This window comes from Salmo salar, chromosome ssa25 (assembly GCF_905237065.1).
Source record: "Salmo salar chromosome ssa25, Ssal_v3.1, whole genome shotgun sequence".
NCBI lineage: Eukaryota > Metazoa > Chordata > Actinopteri > Salmoniformes > Salmonidae > Salmo > Salmo salar.
This window is the reverse complement of record NC_059466.1, coordinates 33,157,399-33,172,131: the sequence shown is the minus strand read 5'-3', so window position 1 is coordinate 33,172,131 and position 14,733 is coordinate 33,157,399.

Sequence of the window (14,733 nt, the reverse complement as noted above, 5' to 3'; positions counted from 1 at the left end):
TTTACATAAGTATTCAGACCCTTTACTCAGTACTTTGTTGAAGCACCTTTGGCAGTGATTACAGCCTCGAGTCTTCTTGGGTATGAAGCTACAAGCTTGGCACACCTGTATTTGGAGAGTTTCTCCCATTCTTCTCTGCAGATCCTCTCAAGCTCTGTCAGGCTGGATGGAGAGCGTCACTGCACAGCTATTTTCAGGTCTCTCCAGAGATGTTTGATTGGGTTGAAGTTCGGGCTCTGGCTGGGCCACTCAAGGACATTCAGAGACTTGTCCCGAAGCCACTTCTGTGTTGTCTTGGCTGTGTGCTTAGGGTCGTTGTCCTGTTGGAAGGTGAACCTTCACCCCAGTCTGAGGTCCTGAGCGCATTGGAGCAGATTTTAATCAAGGATCTCTCTGTACTTTGCTCAGTTAATCTTTGCCTCGATTCTGACTAGTTTCCCAGTCCCTGCCACTGAAAAACATCCCCACAGCATGATGCTGCCACCACAATGCTTCACCATAAGGATGGTGCCAGGTTTCCTCCAGATGTAACGCTTGGCATTCAGGCCAAAGAGTTCAATCTTTATTTCATCACACCAGAGAATCTTGTTTCTCATGGTCTGAGAGTCTTTAGGTGCCTTTTGGCAAACTCCAAGCAGGCTGTCATGTGCCTTTTACAGAGGAGTGACTTGTGTCTGGCCACTCTACAATGAAGGCCTGATTGGTGGAGTGCTCCAGAGATGGTTGTCCCTCTGGAATATTCTCCCATCTTCACAGAGGAACTCTGGAGCTCATATATAAAATGTGGAAAAAGTCAAGGGGTCTGATTACTTTCCAAATGTATATATAAGCGTTAAGGCCCGTGGGGGTGTGGTATATCGCCAATATACCATGGCTAAGGACTGTTCTTAAGCACGACACAACGCGGAGTGCCTGGATACAGCCCTTAGCCGTGGTATATTGGCCATATACCACAAACCCCCGAGGTGCCTTATTGCTATTCCACATGGAATTCCATAGTCTTTCCTACCAGAATTATGATGACAATCATAACATTTACTGAAGCTATAAAATCTAGATGGAGTGATACAGCTAAGGTTTAAAAAGTGCATCAACATTAGCAGAGAACAGACAAGAGCCTCCATGTGGTTCTACGGCATGTGTTCAGACTCTCATATGGTTTTGATTCTTCAGGCAGGGCCGGAAACACACTGATTGGACTAAACTGCAGTAACACACAGTAACACACAAACTCCTGCTGTTTCACGACTCTGACTGAAGAGCATGTGTTTTCTTTGGCTCGCACTGTGTCGAGAAGTGTTTTCGCTTCCCTTCACGATTCGTCAGTTATGATTCACTTTTGATTTTCTAACATGTGCCGTTGGATGTGCTTAGTGCTTACACAGGACGAGTCAAAGGGTAGTATTCCAGATCCAGCCATCATTACATAACTAAACACATTGATTCTCGGTAACATACGCAGACCATCCACTCTGGGGCAAACTCTGTCAAGTGTCCTGTCAGAGCTGTCTACTTTAGAGACAGCACTCTCGCTTATAAGCAGGCTTCTGTTCTCACCGTTATGAACACACACATTAATTAAATATCTGTGAAATACTCTGTTCACATGGCCCGCCCACAGATAGGAAGGATATACAGCACAGTCACAGTACATAAAAGCACAACAAGGAGGCTGAGTATGGTACTGTAAGTGCCACATATGGTTTGTAAATGTTGAAATCATCTTTTGTTTGACTTGATGTAAGCCATTCTCTCTCTCTGTTGTGTGTGTGTGTGTGTGTGTGTGTGTGTGTGTGTGTGTGTGTGTGTGTGTGTGTGTGTGTGTGTGTGTGTGTGTGTGTGTGTGTAAGACTTACAGTACAGTCTGTTTGATGTAATATGGACAGATAATGGGTCAGATAAGATATTGGTGGAGGGCTTTACATTGCTATGGAGCAATAGATCTCATGGTTCATGCCCTGCTGATGCTCTGCATATGTAAGGGATACTTGGTTGGTTAGGATTGCCTCTTTGCTGACCCAGTCAATCAGTAAACAGAACCAAGACATTCTAAGGAAGGTCCAATAAACCTCCTTCCGTCTGGCCACTCTACCGTAAAGGAATGATTGGTGGAGTGCTGCAGAGATGGTTTTCCTTCTAGAAGGTTCTCCCATCTCCACAGAGGAACTCTGGAGCTCTGTCAGGGTGACCGTCGGGTTCTTGGTCACCTCCCCAACAAAGGCCCTTCTCCCACAATCGCTCAGTTTGGCCGGGCGGCCAGCTCTAGGAAGAGTTTTGGTGGTTCCAAACATCTTCCATTTAAGAATGATGGAGGCCACTGTGTTCTTGGGGACCTTCAATGCTGCATACATTTTTTGGTACCCTTCCCCAGATCTGTGACTCTACAAAATCCTGTCTCGGAGCGCTACGGACAATTCCTCATGGCTTGGTTTTTTTCTCTGACAAGTACTGTCAGAGCAAGTGTGGGACCTTATATAGACATGTGTGTGCCTTTCCAAATCTTGTCTAATCAATTGAATTTACCACAGATGGACTGGAATCAAGTTGTAGAAACATCTCAAGGATGATCAATGGAAACAGGATGCACCTGAGCTCAATTTCAAGTACCATAGCAAAGGGTCTGAATACTTATGTAGGTATTTCTGTTTTTTATTTTTTATAAATTAGCAAACATTTCTAAAAACCAGTTTTTGCTTTGTCATACCATGTGTCATATATATATATATATATATATATATATATATATATATATATGACACATGGTTTTGAAAGCCGGGGCTAATAATGTTGATATATATTGCTCATACGTGCAGACGTTATGGATCAGGTATTTAGACATCGCTTAATTCACCCGGCCCCCCCATTCCCCTATAAAGCTCTACCGGCACCCTCATACACTTTCTGTCATGCCCTGATCTGTTTCACCTGTCCTTGTGCTTGTCTCCACCCCCTCCAGGTGTCGCCCATATTCCCCATTATCCCCTGTGTATTTATACCTGTGTTTTCTGTTTGTCTGTTCCCAGTTTGTCTTTTTTGTCAAGCTTACCAGCGTTCGTCCTGTCAGCTCCTGTCTTTTCCCAGCCTCTCTTTTTCTCATCCTCCTGGTCTTTGATCCTTGCCTGTCCTGACCCTGTAACCGCCCACCTGACTACTTTGCCTTTCCCTGACCCTGAGCCTGCCTGCCGTCCTGTACCTTGGCCTCTACTCTGGATTATTTACCCCTGCCTGCCTTGACCTGTCGTTTGCCTGCCCCTGTTGTTACAATAAACATTGTTACTTCACACAGTCTGTACTTGGGTCTTATCTTGATTCGTGAAACTTTCCCTCTTGCACACCTCACCCTATCCTGCACACCCACACATTGTCAGAGCAGCATGCTAGTGTCAGCCTGAATGTCGGAACTTCAGAGAAGCGCCTGTGAACAGATGGTAGCTGTTTAAACCTTTAAGACACAAAACCTGAACAAAACCATTTATGTGATACTCTTCCATCACATTATCAAAAACTTGATTTTGACTGTTGCCTATTTTACTCATCCAGCTTATTCCTCTTTATCTTTTATTTTGGATAGAAAGAGAGAATGGGAAATATATTAAAAGTCATATCAATAAAGGGACAGTAGGAAATGGATAGAGACCATAAGTGAGCAGCAAGCCAAACTCATGGTCCATATAACCCTTTTCCCCTCACACCATAGTAACCCTATGGGATACCATATTCTTTATTTAAAACATTTTTTTTTAATTCAAAACAACTTCATCCACTAAGATTGACACTTGATGTAACTGGTACAGTATAATGAATGGCCTACCTGGTGTGCTGGAAGTCTGGTGTGAAAGTGATACCCTAGTTAGAAATATAGCACAGAACAGTGTGAAAATGACAGAGGTTTATGTTTAACTTTATGTTTAACTTCAGACTCATAACTCTTGGGAAACAGACTTTTGAGTGACATGACGTCCGTGGTGAAAAACAACATACTGTATTTTATGGGCTCCTCTGAAGTCTTTAAAGAAACACAAAGAGATGTTTGGCTTACGTTCACACATCTGCAGTACAGTCAGGTTCATGACAATATTTAAGTTTACGAATGTCCTCCTCTCTTGCTGTGTTCCTGTCTGGGGCAGGGTTTGGTTTCCCCCAGTAAAAACAGGTCTGTTTGCTGAGACACACACATGCAGTGTGCAGACAGCTTTATAAAACAATATATGTCTCACAGGCCTTTCTTTCCGTGTACAGGGAGACATAATGATTTGGTTTCTCTGAAACGGTCTGAAAAACAGCCAAGCCATAGAAGAGAAGTGTCTGTCCCGCTCACACTGTTACACAGATTTATTCACACCAACAGGCACACACACACCGTCAGCATGGTGAATGAAACCAACAGAGTTACACTAACACTGACTTGCAGAGGTAACCTGATTACTGTTGGTGATTACATATTCTCCTATGGATGCTTTGAGACACGTTACGAGAATTTACACACTAACAATTTACATTTTACAATTTACATGGGGCTCAGAGTGCTCAGATAGGAATGAATGCCAGTATCCACTTTGGAATAAAGAAATGCACATCCAATGCCAGAAACCTAATTCATGTTATTGGCTTTTTGCCTGGAAATGATTACACATCTTTAAACCACTAGAAACATCATGTAAATCAATTGCCTCCCAAATCAGGCGGGTCGGAAAAACGCTAATGTTATTGACCTTATAACACGAGGGCAATAATTACAACCTAAACCATAGAGGCAAGTTCTGGAGGCTCCAAGCGAGATGGTCTGGCCTCCAATGTACTGAAAGTGATGTTTTGTCTCATTTAGCTTCAGTTACTGATTGCACCAAATTCCAACTCTCTTTTCCCCCCCATCAGGCACTCATCCACTTTTGTCACACACATTCTCTCAATAAACTTTCTCACAGTCAGCATGTGTTTATGTTCCTGTCCTGGACGTAGAGCTAAGGATGTCTCAGCTTATCTGGAGTGTGTGGAATATTGCGCTTCATGGTATGGGCCAGACAAATGTCTTCTGTCTTATATAACACACTATAGGACAGTGGAATTTTTTTTTTCTCTCTCTCTCTCTCTCTCTCTCTCTCTCTCTCTCTCTCTCTCTCTCTCTCTCTCTCTCTCTCTCTCTCTCTCTCTCTCTCTCTCTCTCTCTCTCTCTCTCTCTCTCTCTCTCTCTCTCTCTCTCTCTCTCTACCCAGCAGGATAGAGACAGGGCCTGGTATCACTGTGAGTATCAGTTTCTCTCTCACCCCCACACACACTTCTCACCCTGGGCTCCGGCCACCTTTCAGTAAACACCTATGGAATAGAGAAAATAGCCATAATAACTAGGAAGATGATCCCTGGTTTTCTGCTCCTGTTTTGGCTTTCACAGAGACATACCCCTCCCAGTTACTGATAGTTCCCCCAGATTCCCTCGTCCGGCTCTTTTGTCACGCACTCAAGCATCCCTCTATTCTCATGTTGTTGTCGCAGCTATACACTCGCCAAGGCTCTTAGTGTTACACCCTGTGCACCCCACTGTGATAAGATTGTACGCAAACATACACACACACATGCCCGAGTGAACACACATACACACTCTCATGCACTCACCCTCACAGAGAATAAAGGCTGAACCCCCTGTAGTGTGCTTTCTCTCAGTTTCCTCCTGTGCTCATAATAAAAGGGACTATTTCCTCTCCACTGTTGCTGTGGGCTCAATATCTGAGGACGTAAAAGTTAGACAAATTACTTTGCAAAAAAGCTCCATAGCTCCATTCAAAGTGAATTGAATTGAGATGAATGGAGCGGAAGCTGTATTTTCTGGAGAGGGGGAAGGGGGATGGGGAAAGGAGGCAGGGGGTGTTAGAGTGGGGGAGCCGTGTATTTGGGAGATATGTTACGCCCAACACATCCGACACCGAACACTATTGAGATAGGTTATCTTAAAACACACATCACTGTTGGAATCTTAGACATAACAGGTTATTAATCAAGGCCATGGTACAGTATCTTAACCCCAACCACATCTCTATGCTAAATTATATCTCTCTACTCTCCCCTCTACACACACACACAGTGCTTCACACAGGTCGGACCCATGATTCCCAGTAAGAAAGATGGAGGGAATGGAGAAAATAAACAATCAAATAATTAACTATCCTGAAAGCACAATTTCATTAAAGGACAGTTCAGGAAGTAGTTTGAACCTAGAAACTTTAATTCCAAGTTTGAACCTAGAGTGATGTACTTCACCACTTCCTTATTGTGAAGATTCTTTAGGAAATAAAATCTCCATTATTACTCAGAATGACACCGGTATTCTTTGGAGTCCATGGTTTCCTGGCCTTGTCATTTTGCATACCAACAGGCTCATCACAAAGCCAGCTAATGAGGCAAACATGAACACCTAGAAACAGTCCCTTGTTCCTTGTTGTTGGTTGTGAAGTCATACCTGCCACTGTGTCTCTGTCTCAGTCATGATGAATGACCACTACCTGCTCTCTGCTCTCTCCATCCTGACCTTGCACTTGGTACATGATCAGGTGGTGTTGCAGTAACTGTATCTGAGCAGGGATGCTTGGGACAGACACCAGTGTGTGTACTACCTCCATGTCTCCCACTGGTTAATAGGCTTCCTTCACGTGTGTGTCACCTTGGGTTTCAATATAGCCGGAATAACAGCATCCACAGTACAACGGTCATCAATAATTTCACACACATATTACAACACACACACACCATCAATAGGCCTGACTTATCTGCCAACTATGACAAAGTCCACTACTGACTCTCCCAAACACAGTCATCCATAACTGTCTGCCAACAGCACACCTACAAACACACAGCTCCAGAACCTCAGGGCATCATTCGGCCAAAACTTTTGATATGGTAGACCATTCCATTCTTGTGGGCTGGTTAAAGAGTATTGGTGTCTCTGAGGGGTCTTTGACTTGGTTTGCTAACTACCTCTGTCAAAGAGCGCAGTGAATAAAGTCAGAACATCTGCTGTCTCAGCCACTGCCTGTCATCAAGGGAGTACCCCAAGGCTCGATCCTAGGCCCCACGCTCTTCTCAATTTACATCAACAACATAGCTCAAGCAGTAGGAAGCTCTCTCATCCATTTATATGCAGATGACACAGTCTTATACTCAGCTGGCCCATCCCTGGATTTTGTGTTAATAAACGCTCTACAACAAAGTAGTCTTAGTGTCCAACAAGCTTTCGCTGCCCTTAACCTTGTTCTGAACACCTCCAAAACAAAGGTCATGTGGTTTGGTAAGTAGAATACCCCTCTCCCCACCAGTGTGATTCCTGCCTCTGAGGGTTAAGAGCTTGAGGTAGTCACCTCATACAAGTACTTGGGAGTATGGCTAAACGGCATCCCTAGCCTCGTCTTCCGAGCATGCACAGACCAGCTGGCTGGTGTGTTTACGGACATATTCAATCTCTCCCTATCCCAGTCTCCTGTCCCCACATGCTTCAAGATGGCCACCATTGTTCTTGTACCCAAGAAAGCAAAGGTAACTGAATTAAATGACTTTTGCCACGTAGCACTCACTTCTGTCATCAAGAAGTGCTTTGAGAGACTATTCAAGGATCATATAACCTCTACCTTACCTGTCACCCTAGACCCACTTCAATTTGCTTACCGACCCAATAGATCCACCGATCCCATCACACTGCACACTGCACACTGCCCTATCCCATCTGGACAAGAGGAATACCTGAGAATGCTGTTCAGGAATACCTAAGAATGCTGTTCATTGACTATAGCTCAGCATTCAACAACATAGTACCCTCCAAGCTCATCATTAGGCTCAAGGCCCTGGGTCTGAACCCAACTCTGAGCCTGGACATCCTGACAGGCCACCCACAGATGGTGAAGGTAGGAAACAACACCTCCACTTCGCTGATCCTCAACACTGGGGCCCCACAAGGGTGCGTGCTCAGTCCCCTCCTGTAATCCCTATTCACTCATGACTGCGTGGCCAAGCACGACTCCAACATCATCATTAAGTTTGCTGACGACACAACAGTGGTAGGCCTGATCCCCGACAACGATGAGACAGCCTACAGTGTGGTGCCAGGACAACAACCTCTCCCTCAATGTGAGCAAGACAAAGGAGATGATCGTGGACTGTAGGAAAAGGAGGACCGAACAGGCCCCCATTAACATCGACGAGGCTGTCATGAAGTGGGTTGAGAATTTCAAGTTCCTTGGTGTCCACATCAACAACAAACTATCATGGTTTTAACACACCAAGATAGTTGTGAAGAGGGCAGACTACACCTTTTCCCCCTCAGGAGAATGAAAATATGTGGAATGGGTCCACAGATCCTAAAAAAGTTCTACAGCTGCACCATCGAGAGCATACTGACCGGTTGCATCACCACCTGGTATGGCAACCACTTGGCATCCGACTGTAAGGCGCTACAGAGGGTAGTGCGCACGGCCCAATACATCACTGGGGCCAAACTTCCTACCATCCAGGACCTATATACTAGGCGGTGTCAGAGGAAGGCCCAAAAAATTGTCAAGGACTCCAGTCACCCAAGTCATAGACTGTTCTCTCTGCTACCGCACGGCAAGCGGTACCGGAGCACCAAGTCTAGGTCCAAAAGGCTCCTTAACAGCTTCTACCCCCAAGCTATAAGACTGCTATACAATTAATGAAATCGTCACTTTGTGTATAACCTTGTTATTGTTGTGTAATTTTATTGTTTTACTTTTCATTTTATTTTTTACTTTAGTTTATTTAGTAAGTGTTTTCTTAACTCTATTTCTTGAACTGCATTGTTGGTTATGGGCCTGTAAGAAAGCATTTCACTGTAAGGTCTACATGTGTTGTATTCGGCGCATGCAACAAATACAATTTGATTTGAACAACAATTTGGTTTATTTTTCTTCTGTCCTTATTCTTACATTCCCTATCTTCCTTTCTCCACTCTCATTATATACATCCTGCTCTCCTCTCTTTACCTCTCTTCCTCTCTCTACTCTCATTACGTACATCCCCCTCTCCTGTCCTTCCCTCTCTTCCTCTCTCCACTCTCATTATATACACCCTGCTCTCCTGTCCTTCCCTCTCTTCCTCTCTCCACTCTCATTATATACACCCTGCTCTCCAGTCCTTCCCTCCTTTCTCCCCTGCTCTCCCTGCTATGTGGACTATGTCTGCAGACTGGCTTATACATAGAGCTGTGGAGGTGCTGTCATAATGGAAACACTGATATACTGATACCAAAGGCTTCCCCCTCACTCTCACGCTATATTCATTAATCAATGGGGGGAATATGTATTGTTTGTGTGTGTTGTGTATGTGTGTGCAAGTATGTGTGTTTTATGTGCTCATTGCACCTCATGTGTGTGTATGCGTGTGTGTGTGTATGTTATGCAAGCGGGTGAGAACATTATGGCTGGACTGTTTACACTTTCTCACACAGGCAGATTGGCTAAAAGCCTCTGGTGGGCCCTTAGCTATGACACATTTTAACAAACGACCCAGAGTGCTTTGGGGCCTCTCGCTCATTACTGACTTCCCTGAACTACACTATGAAGTTAACCCCGACTCCGTAATCTAAAGATACCACAATGTCTTACTTAGTGGATCATAGGTAAAGATATATGTGATGAATAGCACTGTGTTGGATAGAGAACAAGCGCTTTGTTGCCATTAGTCATGGTGGGAAATGAACTGTATTATTAGACCCTGTTAACCACTCTCCTCTCTGTTTCCCATGTTCTGTTTCTTCTAAATCCCATACTGGCCTGTCACTCTGATTATCTGACATTTTTACAGTCTGTGTTAAAGGCTGACTGTCTCCTTTAGATAGGTGAAGATCGCTGAGATATACCGAGATACGCTGAGATATACCGAGATACGCTGAGATAGGCTTTAGATGCCACTGGGGTCTAGTTGGAGTTCAGCCAGGGTGTAGTTTAACTGTCTATCATCCACTGTTCTGCCTGGGTCAGGGCTCAGGCTGACATGTGTCAGTCACCTACTGCAGCACTGCTGTCTGAGTCACTACTGGGACGTTTAAACACAGACCAGAGAGCAGAACAAATAGTCTACCAGAGCCTTTATAGGCAGTGGGCCGCATTGTGTTCATTGTTCATTGTGTCCGTTGGGTGTGTGTGTTCTCGCTCTCCAGGCCACATGGAGGGCCTGTAAAGTTCTATAAAGTTTGATTGACAAAGACAGTGACTTTGTGAGGTACCTTTGTGCGTCTCATTCCTTCTGCTTCTACGTCTGCATTGCTTGCTGTTTGGGGTTTTAGGCTGGGTTTCTGCACAGCACTTTGTGACATCAGCTGATGTAAGAAGGGCTTTATAAATACATTTGATTGATTGATTGCTTACGTGTGTGCGTGTTTGTGTCCCAATCATGCTTAGATGTGTGTGTTTACGCATGTGCACTGTCTGGGCTCTTGGAGAGCCAGCAAAGTCACACAGTGGGATTGACAGGAGCAGTAGTGACATGGAGGTCTGGAGTGTGTGACGAGGGGGTTAGGCGTGTGGGTTCAGGGATGGGTCACTTAGAGAGTTCCACATAGGGTCAGCATGACCTCACCACAGTGGGAGTCTCTCTCTCTGACTCTATCAGGTAGCTAGCGGGGTCCTGAAAGAGAAATGGCCTATCAAGAAAGAGAAGGTGTCATGATTCAATAACCAAACAAGAACCACATCAGCATTTCACTGCTTTTAATATGGTTTGTGATGTTGTTAGTTTCACCCCTGGTATTGCATAATGTTTTGTTTCTGCTCTTCTGTGGTTGATTTATATGGGCAAATCTTGGCAAACCAACACTCTTAACCGCCTGGCTACCTGCCACCCTAGGGTTGAAACATACTTTCTGAGCTCTGAAATGTAATCCTAACCATAATCATAATCATATTCCAAGCTGTAATGTTTAGAATGTTAAATATAATGTTTAGTCACGTTGTCCCACCAAGGACTCAAACTCTTTCTAGGGAGTTTTTCCTAGCCACCGTGCTTCTACATGTGCATTGCTTGCTGTTTGGGGTTTTAGGTTGGGTTTCTGTATAGCGCTTGTAAAATGATGTAAAAATGGCTTTATAAATACATTTTATTGATTGAACTCTCCAGATACATGCACCTCAGTAGAGCTGTTCATAAAAATGAAGGGACAGGGTTTATAGCTAGAAAGCTACACAGTACAGAGTACAGATTACAGAGTACAGAGAGAGAGAGATAAGAGAGAGAGAGAGAGAGAGAGAGAGAGAGAGAGAGAGAGAGATACCCCTGTCCGGGGGTATCATCGGATGGGGCCACAGTGTCTTCTGTGGCCACAGTGTCTTCTGATCCCTCCTGTCTCAGCCTCCAGTATTTATGCTGCAGTAGTTTATGTGTCAGGGGGCTAGGGTCAGTCTGTTACATCTGGGGTATTTCTCTTGTCTTGTCCGGTGTCCTGTGTGAATTTAAATATGCTCTCTCTAATTCTCTCTTTCTCTCTTTCTCTCGGAGGACCTGAGCCCTAGGACCATGCCTCAGGACTACCTGGCATGATGACTCCTTGCTGTCCCCAGTCCACCTGGCCGTGCTGCTGCTCCAGTTTCAACTGTTCTGCCTGCGGCTATGGAACCCTGACCTGTTCACCGGACGTGCTTGTTGCACCCACAACAACTACTATGATTATTATTATTTGACCATGCTGGTCATTTATGAACATTTTAACATCTTGACCATGTTCTGTTATAATATCCACCCTGCACAGCCAGAAGAGGACTGGCCACCCCTCATAGCCTGGTTCCTCTCTAGGTTTCTTCCTAGGTTTTCGGCCTTTCTAGGGAGTTTTTCCTAGGGAGTTTTTCCTAGCCACCGTGCTTCTTTCACATGCATTGCTTGCTGTTTGGGGTTTTAGGCTGGGTTTCTGTACAGCACTTTGAGATATCAGCTGATGTACGAAGGGCTATATAAATACATTTGATTTGATTTTGATTTGAGAGAGAGAGAGAGTGAGTAGACATGCATGCATACACCCATACACACACACCCACACATAATCCACACACGATGGAGAAGAGCACCTAACACAATGCCCAAACTGGACGTGTCCCGTGCGTGAGCATTGCAAAATAAATATACACATACATGTTATTCAATCATTGCAACCACACTGCTCGTTCACGCCAACGAGTGTCTGCGTTGCCAAGCGCTAAAATATTATATTTGTGACACAGAACGCGCTACAAGTCCTGCCTTTCCCATCTCTTCATTGGTTTTTAGAAGCAAAAGACCACTTGGGTGATTGAAAGATGAACTGAGGTCAGTTGTGGTAATGCACCTTATTATGACCTAACCCTACCCACCACTGCGACCTGTTTGCTCTCATTGGCTGCCCTCGCTTCATATTCGTCACCAAACCCACTGGCTCCAGGTCATCTACAAGTCTTTGCTAGGTAAAGCCTCGCCTTATCTCAGCTCACTGGTCACCATAGCAGCACCCACCCGTAGCACGCGCTCCAGCAGGTATATTTCACTGGTCACCGCCAAAGCCAACTTCCCCTTCGGCCGCCTTTCCTTCCAGTTCTCTGCTGCCAATGACTGGAACGAATTGCAAAAATCACTGAAGCTGGAGACTTATTTCTCCCTCACTAACTTTAAGCATCAGCTGTCAGAGCAGCTTACCGATCACTGTACCTGTACATAGCCCATCTGTAAATAGCACACCCAACTACCTCATCCCCATATTGTTATTTATTTTGTTGCTCCTTTGCACCCCAGTATCTCTACTTGCACATTCATATTCTGCACATCTACCACGCCAGTGTTTAATTGCTAAATTGTAATTATTTCACCACTATGGCCTATTTATTGCCTTACCTCCCTAATCTTACTACATTTGCACACACTGTATATAGATGTTTCTGTTGTGTTATTGACTGTACGTTTGTTTATTCCATGTGTAACTCTGTGTTGTTGTTTGTGTCGCACTGCTTTGCTTTATCTTGGCCCGGTCGCAGTTGAAAATGAGAACTTGTTCTCAACTAGCCTACCTGGTTAAATAAAGGTGAAATAAAATAAAATTCAAAAATGATGACCTCCTCCCTGTTTCAGTGTCCCTCAGGCCACAGGGACGATAGGTGCTAATGCTACTGTACATATCATATCCGCAGTGGATTAGTTGAATTCCCCCACACATTATAAAGCACCCTGAGACATGACAAGAGGAGCTATATAAATGTAGTCCATTATTACACCGTTATAAACATTGGACCTCTGCCAGCTCCCTTTGGTAGCCGGCTCGCCACGGTCAGGCCGAGCCAAAGCCTTCAGCTTTCCCATGCCAAACAAAAACACATCAGCAAAGTTAATATTAGCCTTTCATACTGCCAACCTGCAGGAGGAGAACCAGTCAATATTAGCCTTTTATACTGCCAACCTGCAGGAGGAGAACCAGTCAATATTAGCCTTTTATACTGCCAACCAGCAGGAGGAGAACCAGTCAATATTAGCCTTTTTTACTGACAACCAGCAGGAGGAGAACCAGTCAATATTAGCCTTTTTTACTGACAACCAGCAGGAGGAGAACCAGTCAATATTAGCCTTTTTTACTGACAACCAGCAGGAGGAAAACCAGTACAAAAGGATGGTGAATACCTCATAGGATAATTAAATCAGCAGGAGGAAAACCAGTTCAAAAGGATGGTGAATAGCTCACAGGAGGAGAACCAGTTCAAAAGGATGGTGAATACCTCACAGGATAATTAAATCAGCAGGAGGAGAACCAGTTCAAAGGGATGGTGAATAGCTCACAGGATAATTAAATCAGCAGGAGGAGAACCAGTACAAAAGGATGGTGAATACCTCACAGGATAATTAAATCAGCAGGAGGAAAACCAGTTCAAAAGGATGGTGAATAGCTCACAGGAGGAGAACCAGTTCAAAAGGATGGTGAATAGCTCACAGGATAATTAAATCAGAAGGAGGAGAACCAGTTCAAAAGGATGGTGAATAGCTCACAGGATAATTAAATCAGCAGGAGGAGAACCAGTTCAAAAGGATGGTGAATAACTCACAGGATAATTAAATCAGAAGGAGGAGAACCAGTTCAAAAGGATGGTGAATAGCTCACAGGAGGAGAACCAGTTCAAAAGGATGGTGAATAGCTCACAGGATAATTAAATCAGCAGGAGGAGAACCAGTACAAAAGGATGGTGAATAGCTCACAGGATAATTAAATCAGCAGGAGGAGAATCAGTACAAAAGGATGGTGAATAACTCACCAGATATTTAAACCAGCAGGAGGAGAACCAGTATAAAAGGATGGTGAATACCTCACATGATATTTAAACCAGCTTCTGTCTACTTCTGTGTGTTCTCTGGCTAATTGGAGAGAGAGCCATTGTCAGGAAGTGTCTGTCTGTCTGTCTGTCTGTCTGTATGTATGTCTGTGAGTGACAGAGAGAAAGGGGATGGAATCACTCGCTGAGGACCGCTTTACTTTAACAAGCAATTTCCTCTGGTAACAGCAGTCCAGTGGTGTCCATGGTGATGTTTCCACCAGTGAGTAGAGCACAGTGGACTCTACACTACTTCACCTCTACAGGGTGCCGGCAGAGATGAGCGTTTTCCCGCCACACCACAAACATACTCTTTCCTTTCCCACTCATTCTCCCTGCAGATGGATATTATGATGTGTGTATCATGTGTTAGGGTAGCAGACATGCTTTGGCCTAGCAGATGGATATTGTGTGTGTTTGTGTC